A 10,947-nucleotide genomic window follows, 5' to 3' on the forward strand; every position below is an offset into this window, starting at 1 on the left:
GTTTCTATTTCATTGATTTCTGCTCTGATCTGATCGTTACTATTTCTCTTCTTCTGCTGGGTTTAGGCTTTATTTGCTGTTCTTTCTCCAGCTCCTTTAGGTGTAGAGTTAGGTTGTGTATTTGAGACCTTTCTTGTTTCTTGAGAAAGGCTTGTATTGCTGTATACTTTCCTCTTAGGACCGCCTTTGCTGCATCCCAAAGATTTTGAACAGTTGTGTTTTCATTTCCATTTGTTTCCATGAATTTTTTAAATTCTTCTTTAGGGGTGCCTGGGTGGCTCAGTTGCTTGAGCGACTGCCTTCGGCTCAGGTCATGATCCTGGAGTCCTGGGATCAAATCCCGCATCGGCCTCCCTGCTTGGCGGGGAGTCTGCTTCTCCCTCTGACCCTCCCCCCTCTCATGTGCACGCACTCTTTCTCTCTCTCAAATAAATAAATAAATAAAATCTTAAAAAAAAATTCTTCTTTAATTTCCTGGTTGACCCATTCATTCTTTAGTAGGATGCTCTTTAGCCTCCATGTATTTGAGTTCTTTCTGACTTTCCTCTTGTGAGTGAATTCTAGTTTCAAAGCATTGTGGTCTGAAAATATGCAGGGAATGATCCCAATCTTTTGGTACCAGTTGAGACCTGATTTGTGATCTAGGATGTGATCTATTCTGGAGAATGTTCCATGAGCACTAGAGAAGAATGTGTATTCTGTTGCTTTGGGATGGAATGTTCTGAATATATCTGTGAAGTTCATTTGGTCCAGGGTGTCATTTAAAGGCTTTATTTCCTTGTTGATCTTTTGCTTAGATGAACTGTCCATTTCAGTGAGGGGGGTGCTAAAGTCCCCTACTATTATTGTATTGTTGTTGATGTGTTTCTTTGCTTTTGTTATGAACTGGCATATATAATTGGCTACTCCCATGTTAGGGACATAGATATTTACAATTGTTAGATCTTCTTGTTGGATAGACCCAAAGAGTGAAAATCTTAATCAAGCTCCACACCCAGCGTGGAGCCCGATGCCAGGCTCAATCTCACAACCCTGAGATCATGACCTGAGCCATAGGCAGACACAACCCACTGAGCCACCCAGGCGCCCCAAAATTCAATCCCTCTTGTGCCACTGCCTCAACCTGTGCCATCTCTGAGCCTGCATGTACTATTTTACCCTTGCTGAGTCAGGTCTGGTAATGAGACATTTTCTTTTCCTGAGAGGCAATAAACGAATAGGCTGTTGGTGAAACATGTGAAATTATACTTAATCGACTGTAGACCCAGGTGACTTCGAAGTGATTCAAGGGCTGTGGCTTATGAGGGCCCCACAACGGAACTGTTAGGACGGGACCAGGAATGGGATGGTGTACTCCTCTGTGGCCAGTTGGCTTCTGTCTTGTTGATCTCATGAAGCTCTACCCTGTGAACTGAATTTACAGCAGCTTACACCACAGAGAAACTCCAGAGAGGAGCTTAGGAGATGGGTTAATATGAATTCTTGCTAGCTATATAAATGAAAAGACCCAGTATAGCAGCTCAATCATATTATAAACACATTAGAAACATATTAAAAAGTAATTACTTTGGAGGAAGTTAACTATGTTAAAATACAAATTAAGATAAAATTAGGAATGTTTTCTCCTTTCAGATTCAAGTACACAGAATCTCTTTTAAAAATTAGTTTTGTCTTTCTGTGCCCAGTCATCCCATCACCTTAAATGTAACCCTCTTTCCATGAGCATTTGTCGTTGCTGGCCTCCTACATGCCAGACACTGTCCTAGGTTCTGATACTGAGCCCAGCACTCCCATATCTGAGTGGTGCGCTGCATATGTGCAACCCCATGACCACCACATTTCAATGTGGAGCAGTTAGACAGACAGTAGTTAGCAATTCTACCCAGGAGAAGGGATTAACCGGCACTGGTTGTCCAATTCTCAAGTCCGTCCTATCCAGAGCTGCAGCGTAAGGCAAGATACTGTGACAGGGTACAGACTTGTCTGTCAAATGTGACTTTTCCCCCTTTAAAAAAGCAGAGGAGGGGCGCCTGGATGGCTCAGTTGGTTAAGCGGCTGCCTTCAGCTCAGGTCATGATCCCGGGGTCCTGGGATTGAGCCTCACATTGGGCTCCTTGCTGGGCAGGGATCTTGCTTCTCCCTTGTCTGCTATTCCCCCTGCTTGTGCATGCTCTCTCTCTCTTTCTGTGTCAAATAAATAAATAAAATCTTAAAAAAATAATAATAATAAATAAAAAAGCAGAAGAAAGGGCAAACAGTTGGACGTAAAGGAGTTCAGTCCGCAGTGGATCACAGGAAAGGCAAGTAGTCTTTCAGCCATTATTAGATTTCTGTTTGGGAAAAAAACACTAAGCAGGGGTTTAGGAGGTCTGGGTTTCGATTCCACCTTTGCCTTTCGCAGTAGGGCAATCTCTCAAGCCTTTGATCCTTCATCTATAAAGGTTGTGTGTACACGATTCACAAAACCCAAATCTTATATTCTATCCACTGTGAATATTTTGACCAAGGAGGAAGAAGCCTGGAGCATCCTGTGCTAGCAATAATTATTGGCAAATATCTAAACCAGAGTAGAATGTAGGCATATCATGAGATCTGACACATGAGATACAGAATTAGGTGACCTTAAATTATGACCTGTTCTCATTTTACATCTCAAAGTACATCTTTGAGTTTGACATAGTTTAGCCTAGAACTGTCTAAGAACTTGCAGCGATAATGTTATGTCCCACTGTTTGACATTGACACTCCTGAGGTCACCAGAACAAAAACAACACTCAAGCCTTTGGCCTGGTTAACATTGGAATTCAACCAAATGGGCCAAACAGCCACCCAGAGTCTTAATGAAACAGAAGGAAGAGGAGACATACTTAGTTATTTCTTTGTCGTCGTGAACATATCTATTCCCAAAAAAAGGATTTGAGATGGCCAGAAATCTCTCACATTATTTTATATGCAACTCATGTCCTACATTTAAACGAAGACCGTGATTGTGGCTACTTCATGGCTCCAGGTAACAACGCAAGCTGATCTGGCATGGCTCTGGGGGACCCTACTTTGGCTATGTGGCCAGTGATCCCTCTTGGTCTCCATAAAAGAGAATGACTTCCCCGGGTGAACCTGGCAATCCACCACTTGTATTCCTTTTCTCCAGGGGTGAATGTCACTTCAGAAAGTTGTGTAACAGCTTAGAGCTGCTACAATCTCATCTCAGGACTCAATGAGAGTCCTTTTACTTGGTTTTTGCAGCTTCTTTCTTCCCTGTAGGGACTATTCCAAAACTTAAACTCTTTCCTCAAATCTCGTGACCATCCATGAACATTTTGATCTCAGCAAATGATTAGCCACTGAATTAATAAGAAAAACAGAAGCTACTATAAAATGAATCTGCTTAACTTTCTGTCATCTCTCCCTGCCCCAACCTACAAACTTATTGCCATTTTTACCCACCTTTCTTGGGTTCCAGAAAGACAGGTGTTTTTTCCTGTCGTCCACCCAGGGCTTGATGACATCTTCCCCATGAGCCTCACTCCCTGATGTGGTTGCCCACTCCCCTCCTGCTCCCATCTCCTACTCTACAGGGATGCTTATCATTCTGATGGTTGTTTTCGTTTTGTTTTGTTTGTTTGTTTGTTTGTTTTTTAAAACTGCTACCCTCTCTTTGATGTGAGGTCTCCTCTAGCTACCATCCCATCTCTCTTCATTTCATGACTACACTACTACAGTCTGAAGTCTACACCAACTGCCTACACTTCCTCAGCTCCCATTAAATTTCTCACCCCTCTGCAATCTAGCTTTTGCCCTCAACACTCGAAACTGAAAAGGTTAACAAAGACCAAATCCAATGAACACTTTTCGTTCCTTTCCTTCTTGCTCCCTCTGTGACATTTGACTTGTTGCTCTTTTCCTTCTAGAAACTCTCCTCTCTTGAGGTCTTATTTTTCCTTTCAGATTGATCTTCATGAGTTGTCTTCAGTGGCTTCTTTTTTGATGTCTCCCTTTATTATTTTTTTCTGCCTGTCTCCTAACAGTTCACATGGATAAGTAATGCTCCCCAGTGAATTACTCCTCAGGGTGGTCACGTAATTTCCCACTTTCCTTCTCCTGTCACATCGATTCTGGGCTTGACCTTGTGACTTGCTTTGGCCAGTAGAACATCAGTAAACGCAAAGCCAGCAGAGGCTTGATAGGTGCTTGTGTTTTGGGGCTTGCCTTCTTAGAACACTCCTCAGAGACTGCCATGTCATCTGGATGACTAAGATAAAGACCAAGGGGAGAGAGAGAGTGAGAGAGACAGAAAGATCTACCCCAGGTTTTCCAACTGAGCCCAACCCCCAGTCAATCCACCAGATGAATAATACATTTTTGTTTTAAGCCACTACTTTTTGGGGTGGTTTGATACATAGTAATAAATAACTGAGAAAACATGGTGTTTTAAAGATTCCTGTTAGCCTGTTTTTGTCTCATGTTGCATGTCTTTCCAAACAATGCCGTCCATGCTAACGGATTTTTTAAAAAGATTTTATGTATTTATTTGACAGTGAGAGAGGGAACACAAGCAGGGGGAGTGGGAGAGGGAGAAGCAGGCTTTCCGCTGAGCAGGGAGCCCGATGTGGGGCTCGATCCCAGGACCCCGGGATCATGACCTGAGCCAAAGGCAGACGCTTAACGACTGAGCCACCCAGGTGCCCCACTAATGGATTTAAGTACCATTCATACCTCATGATTCTTACACCTACATTTCTAGACCAGATCAGTCTTCTACATTCTCATATCTTACTTGATGGGCATCCCCACTTGAATATTCCACAGATCACCTCGAATTCCCACCCCAAAGCACTGTGTTCTACAAACTGCTCCTGCCCCTTATTCTTTATCTTGGTTAATGATGCAACTGGCTACCACTCAAGGAGGACACTTAGAAGTGAATCTTCACCCTTACTTTTTATTCACTTACCAATTATCAGTCATTCACCAAATCTTATCAAACATGTCACCTAAATATCTCTTGCATTTAATCCTTTATCTCCATCACCTCGAACGCTGCCTTGGTCAAGGGCTCTGTCATGTTGTACTTCGACCATCGGCGATGTCTCTTCATTGTCTCCTTGCTCTGAGGATTGGCTCACCCAGCCAGTACATCCATGTTTGTCCTGATCATTTTCCTGCTGACAATCCTTTAGTGGCTCCTCACCACCTATGGAATAAAGATTTCTGAATAGGCTACAAAACCCTCCCCAACCTGGCTCCACCTATATTTCCAACCTCATTTCCTGTCCTGTCCCCGTTTATGCTGTGCTTGCACCAAATTACTTGCAGTGCTGACACTAGCCATCTGCCCAGTAGATGTCCTGGACAGTTTTCCTGCCTGGTATACCTCCCCAGCCCGGCCATCTGCAGAGTCCTTGAAGACCCAGTTTAAATATCACATCCTCTGTAAAGCTTCCCCTGCCTCTCTGCGCAGAGGCAAAATCAGTCGTCCCTTCTTCTGCACTACCACTCTACCCAGTAATACCACTATTGTACGCATTTGAATTGTAACGACATACTTCGATGTGTGTCATGCCTGATACATTTGGACAAATCCTTTAGGGCAGGCGTTTGCTTTATTTCTGTTTTTCTAGCCCCCAGAGAAAGTGCTTGATCACTGTTGAATAGAACACTATATTTTCCCACTTTAAATGTCTTATAAAAGAATCTAATTATAATTGACTAAGTTAGCACTATGGATTTTCATTTGTTAGTCTAGAAATGGAGACAATGAGAGACTTAGGTATGGCCCTGTATTATTGAGGGTAAGTTCAGTGATGACAAGTCACCCAATATTGGAGCTGGTAACTGAGAGGAGAAGAGACGAAGTGGCTCTTTACAGATTGGCGGCAGGGCCACTCTGGAACCACTGCCTTCACACTCCCCATAAGTGCTCCTTCCAGAAAGAGCACTGCCTTCCTCCACCACAGGGAGGAGCGGTTCTTCAGTTCTGCCTTGTCTTCCCTATGGGATGACAGCCCAGGTGACAAGCATCTAGGAACTTCTTGAGTCTGAAGGGTACAAAGAAGTAGTTGATAATTACTTCTATATCTTCCCTGTTTTTGTCTTATGGGGGCCACCTCACTTTTCTCCCTGCTTCAGGTCTAGTCTCCCACATTCTGCAACTTCTCACAGAGATCTTTTTAAGTACAGGTCTGCCTTGTTACTCTCTTGCTGGACTCATCAGTGACACCAAAACGTTTGGGGGTGACATCTAGAGCTCTCCTTGGCTATCTACTTCTCCAGTCTAATCTACTACCCCCCCCCCCCCCCGCCCCACATGTATATAAGTATGTAAGCATTTACTGAGCACCTTCTATATGGAAGGCTCTAGGCCAACGAGGGATGCTAAAAGACAAGGCATGGTCCTTGCCCCCAACTAGCCCACAACCTAATGACAGAATAAGATAGCAATTAATTATAATCCATTGTAAACCAGTACTGATGCAGATAGGCACTCTTGGGAGAACAAAAGAAGGACAGCCAACCCATCCTGGGAGGATCAGAGAAGACTGAAGAGGAAGATTGGCTCACCCTCCATGTTCCACTCAGTATAAAATCACTTGCAGTAACAAGTGCTCACCAAGCTTTAAAACCACTGGACCACTTTGTTGTCTGTCGGGAATGCCTCCCACCCGCCTTGTTCAGATTAATTCCTGTGCTTACTCGAGACCCAGCTTGAACCTCCCTTCTTCTAGGAAACCTGCTCTGCTTTCTCAGGCAGCAAAAATCACTTCTTCCTTTATGTTGCTGTAAACCATGAGCTCCTTGAGGACAGGGAGCTAGCCAATAGTCTGGCACATGCTAGGTACTCAATAAATGTTTGCTGAAAGAAAGTAGGCATTCAATACAATGTTTGCTAAACCCTAGCTAAACATGCTATCTTTGGGAGTCAACAGTGGGGCTTTCTTTTCACCTGATATCTTGACCTTGATAATCTTGGTAGTGACTAGCAAAAGCTCATAGCAAGTAGTTCCATTATGGGTAGAACATGGAGAGTGAACTTACATATGCAACTGGATTCTTTCCCTCATGAAAAAATGACAGAGGAACGTAGATGCTGTTATTCCAGTGATGCAAGCAATGCTTTTTAAAGTTTTCTTTTTGGTGCTTCCTTTGGCATTTGTAACTCTTTAAATATCTGCACCTTTGTTTTTCTTTATATTTTCTTTTTTTAAAGATTTTATTTATTTGAGAGAGAGAATGAGAGAGAGAGAGAGAGCATGAGAGGGGAGAGGGTCAGAGGGAGAAGCAGACTCCCTGTTGACAGGGAACCCGATGCGGGACTCGATCCTGGGAGTCCAGGATCATGACCTGAGCCGAAGGCAGTCGCTTAACCAACTGAGCCACACAGGTGCCCTTTCTTTATATTTTCAATGGTAGTAAATCTTTATCATTTAAAGGCAAAATATATTGTTTGGAGCTTGCCAAAATCATTTGGATGGAAATCTGATAAATGATGAAGTAGAATAATAGTTTTAGTGGAGAAAAAGAGATATGGTCCTAAAGAGAGTTGTTCCCTATGACTTGCAAATCGGTTGCAAACACATTGTCAAAAGATGAGTTCCAAAAAGGCATCGAAGTATGTCCTCAACACTGGAATTAGTGTAATATCTGTAATTTCTTAAAGTTCATAATATTTGGAAGAACAGATAGGGCTCTAGTTTTAAGTAGGAGGTGTTCCTAGAGTTTGGGTAATTTTCAGTTTTTTGCTTGTTTGTTTGTAAGTAGTCTCTACATCCAACATGGGGCTTGAACTCATGACCCCAAGATCAAGAGCAGTATGCTCAGGGGGTCTGGCTGGCTTAGTCGGTAGAGAATACAACTCTTGATCTCTGGGATTTGAGTTGGAACCCCATGCTGGGTGTAGAGATTACTTAAAAAAAAACACAAAATCTTCCAAAAAAAAAATCTTTCAGGAAAAAAAAAAAAAAGAGTAGTATGCTCTATCCACTGAGCCTGCTAGGCATCCCTGAAGTTACTTTGGATGTGCAAATTAACCCCCTCACCTCCCCCTGCCTCCATGAAGTATTATATATTGATACATTATGGCTATGTTTCCAAACAGAGACAACTATTCATTTGTCTAAACAGTGATGTAGCTGAACTATTGGTTACTTAGTAATATTTAGTTTCAGTTCTTGGAAGACTTTTCTTTCATTTCAGGGGGCTGAGAAAACCTTTTTGTAACAGGTTAAGTTGTCTTTGGTATTTTTCTCCACTGCTTTCTTCAGGCACCCAATCCATACTTTTATGTCCATCTTCCAGGTCCCTAGTACCTTTCCAATGCCTTCTGGCTGTAAGGAACACAGGCCTGCCCTATCCCCCAAGGGCTCAGACTCCAAAACTACCATTTTGTCTAACCACTGAATCAAAACTCCCAATCTGTTAGACTGTAAACTTCAGGAAGGCAGGAATTTGGGTTTGTTTTGTTCCCTACTGCATCTTCAGTGCCTAAAACAATGCCTGGAACCTCTTAGGCACTCTGTGTTGAATGAATAAATAAATCTCTAAATTTGTTAGTCTCAGCTAGCTGTTGGGAGGAAAATGACCCATTGACCTAATTTACAATCATCTGTGAATGACCAAGAGTCCCTTATCTCTCCTTAAGGTATTTGCATACTTAAAGGGAAAGCTTGTGAATTCAAATGATTCTCATTGGGAGAACTTCAATAGTGCAGCAAATGGAGAGAAAACAGTGGAATCTAAAGGGAAGTGGGGATGGGGGGTGGCGCAGGGGTGTGTGTGTGGGGGGGAGGTAGCGACTTCAGTAGGCCAGAGCTGCCTAGAGTTTGCCCCTGAGGCTCCCTGCTTTTCAAGGCCCCTCAAACTCTGCACCAGTGCAACTTCTAAAAGCTTAGAGTCTTCTCCATCATGGCTGTCAGGACAGTGGTTGGGATAAGGAGGGAGAATAAATCATGAAGGGGCAGTACAGCCGTTTTGCTTCTAGTTTGAGCTTTGGCTGTACTACTTTACCATCTCTCGTGTTTCCAAGAAAAATGTTCTACCTCTCTAGTTAAATTACAAGGGCATAAGGGGACCTCTTCAAAGTCATTTAGTACTATTTGTTGATTGAAGATGAATACACTTTCATTATATGCAGATATCATTTTTGTTTTTGCTCATAATTAGCCTTGAAACATATTTACACCTGACAGTGAGCTGGGGTATACTGTAAAAGATAAGAAATAGTTCCTTTTGTCAGTTTTATGACCTCTGAAATAGCAAGGCACTAGTGATTTCTTTGTAGACATTGTATCCTGTCTTTAACCTCTCTCTCTCCCACACATACACCAAAGCATCCCCCACATGCTTTCATTGAGAGATATAGCAGAAATGTAATGGAAATGTAAACCTAACCTCAGAATTCTGATTCTTGGTTTATGATATGGGGCTATAAAACAGGGAGAAGTTTATTTTAGTGTTTTCCAATTTTTTTATGTCAGAATTTTCTGTAATGTCATTCTTCTTTCTCTTTATCTGTAAATCCCTTGAATGAAATATTTACCTCCTTTAAAACACCACTCAAACGACAAAAGAAAGCCAAAACCAATGCATTTTAATAAATGACAATATAGTGTAACAAACCTTTAGAAAACTATTACTAATAATAGAAAAATAAATGTTTTAGTGGTTAAGTCTAGTATAATCAAAATTATTGAGTAGTTCTAGTTATTGTGTAGCAAAATGGTTTTGATTAATCTTTTGTTCAAACAGAAATATTGTGATTAATCTTAGCACTACAGGTGGTGAATGAGGAGAAAGTATGTTTTGCATAGTTTTGCAATTTTCTGTTTATTTTGGAGTCTAATGGTAGCAAGTTGCTTTACTCTATTTTAGGACTATCTTTGGTTGATAAAAGTTCCTTCCTTGATTTAACAGTAAATGTAATCTTCAACCTAATAACATCATCTTAAAGTGTACAATTGTCGACAGTTTAGAAGAATTATCATTAAAATAAATAAATAAATAAAAGAATTATCATTGCTCCGTAACTTGCACACAGAAAGCGCTTGGCAAATGTTGTAGATTTATCTCCTAAAAGGAAAATTAATACAGGACAAATTTCTCCAGGTTTACTATTCCTTTTGTACCGGGAGGAGAAACGGAAGAAGAGGTGTGGACGTTAAAGGTTAGGAGATCATATAAAAGTGCCATTTTTGCCAAAGAATGATTAAAACATTCTAGTCCTGACACGTTTAATAATGGGCACACAACCTATTTCTTTGTTTCATAATGATTGCGCTCTCCCTTTTTTGGCAGGGTAACAAATTCAACAAAATCAACGCCATCTAGTTAAACTTTTTGATCTAGTAGTGGGGCCGGCTGTCCTGTCAACGAGGAGGTAGGAAAAGCAATGTGGAGAGGCAGGATAAATCTAGCTGAAATGGTATGTGTCCATTATCAATAATTTCATGTGGGAAAACCATGTCAAGCTGAAGGATAATTACAGAAGAGACATCCAAACCCCTCGAGCCGCCGCCGTCCGCGTAGCGCTGGAAACCCCTCGCTGTGGCCAGGAGGACCGCTGCTGGCTCCCAGCCGCCGCTTCCTGCCCCGGGGCGGCGCACCCTGACTCCGGGAAGGTGCCGCGCGGGGAAACGTGGCACCCTCTCCAGCCCGCGCCCGGGGCGCAGCCGCGCGGCGGCCAAGCGCTCGAAGAGCCCTGCCAGGGAGGTTGCGCGGCGGCCGCGCACCGGCCGGCGGGGAGAACCGCCCGCAGCGCCGGCGCCCGCCCGGGGACGGGAAGTGGCGCCCGGCCCGCCCTCCGCAGCCCGCGGCCCCGCAGCCCCGCGCCGCCCCTTTTCTCTCGGCCTCTCCCTCGGCCTCCGCCACCCCGGCCGAATTCTTGCATAAATTATGCCAGGCGCGCCTGACGTCAGGTGGCGGCGCGCGGGCGCGGCGCGGAGGGAGCCGCCG

General features: G+C 43.2%; 1 long non-coding RNA gene across 1 annotated transcript; it reads right to left on the reverse strand.

Moving 5' to 3' along the window:
- Positions 1-2,930: 2,930 nt before the first annotated feature.
- LOC118014857 lies at positions 2,931-10,749 on the reverse strand. Its single transcript, XR_004680394.1, has 3 exons — positions 10,479-10,749; positions 4,955-5,194; positions 2,931-4,252 (listed from the first exon to the last, which is right to left on the reverse strand). It is a non-coding gene; the product is annotated as an uncharacterized LOC118014857 (long non-coding RNA).
- Positions 10,750-10,947: the final 198 nt, after the last annotated feature.

The sequence above is a fragment of the Mirounga leonina genome, unplaced genomic scaffold, assembly GCF_011800145.1.
Source record: "Mirounga leonina isolate KUSES-001 unplaced genomic scaffold, KU_Mleo_1.0 Mir_165, whole genome shotgun sequence".
NCBI lineage: Eukaryota > Metazoa > Chordata > Mammalia > Carnivora > Phocidae > Mirounga > Mirounga leonina.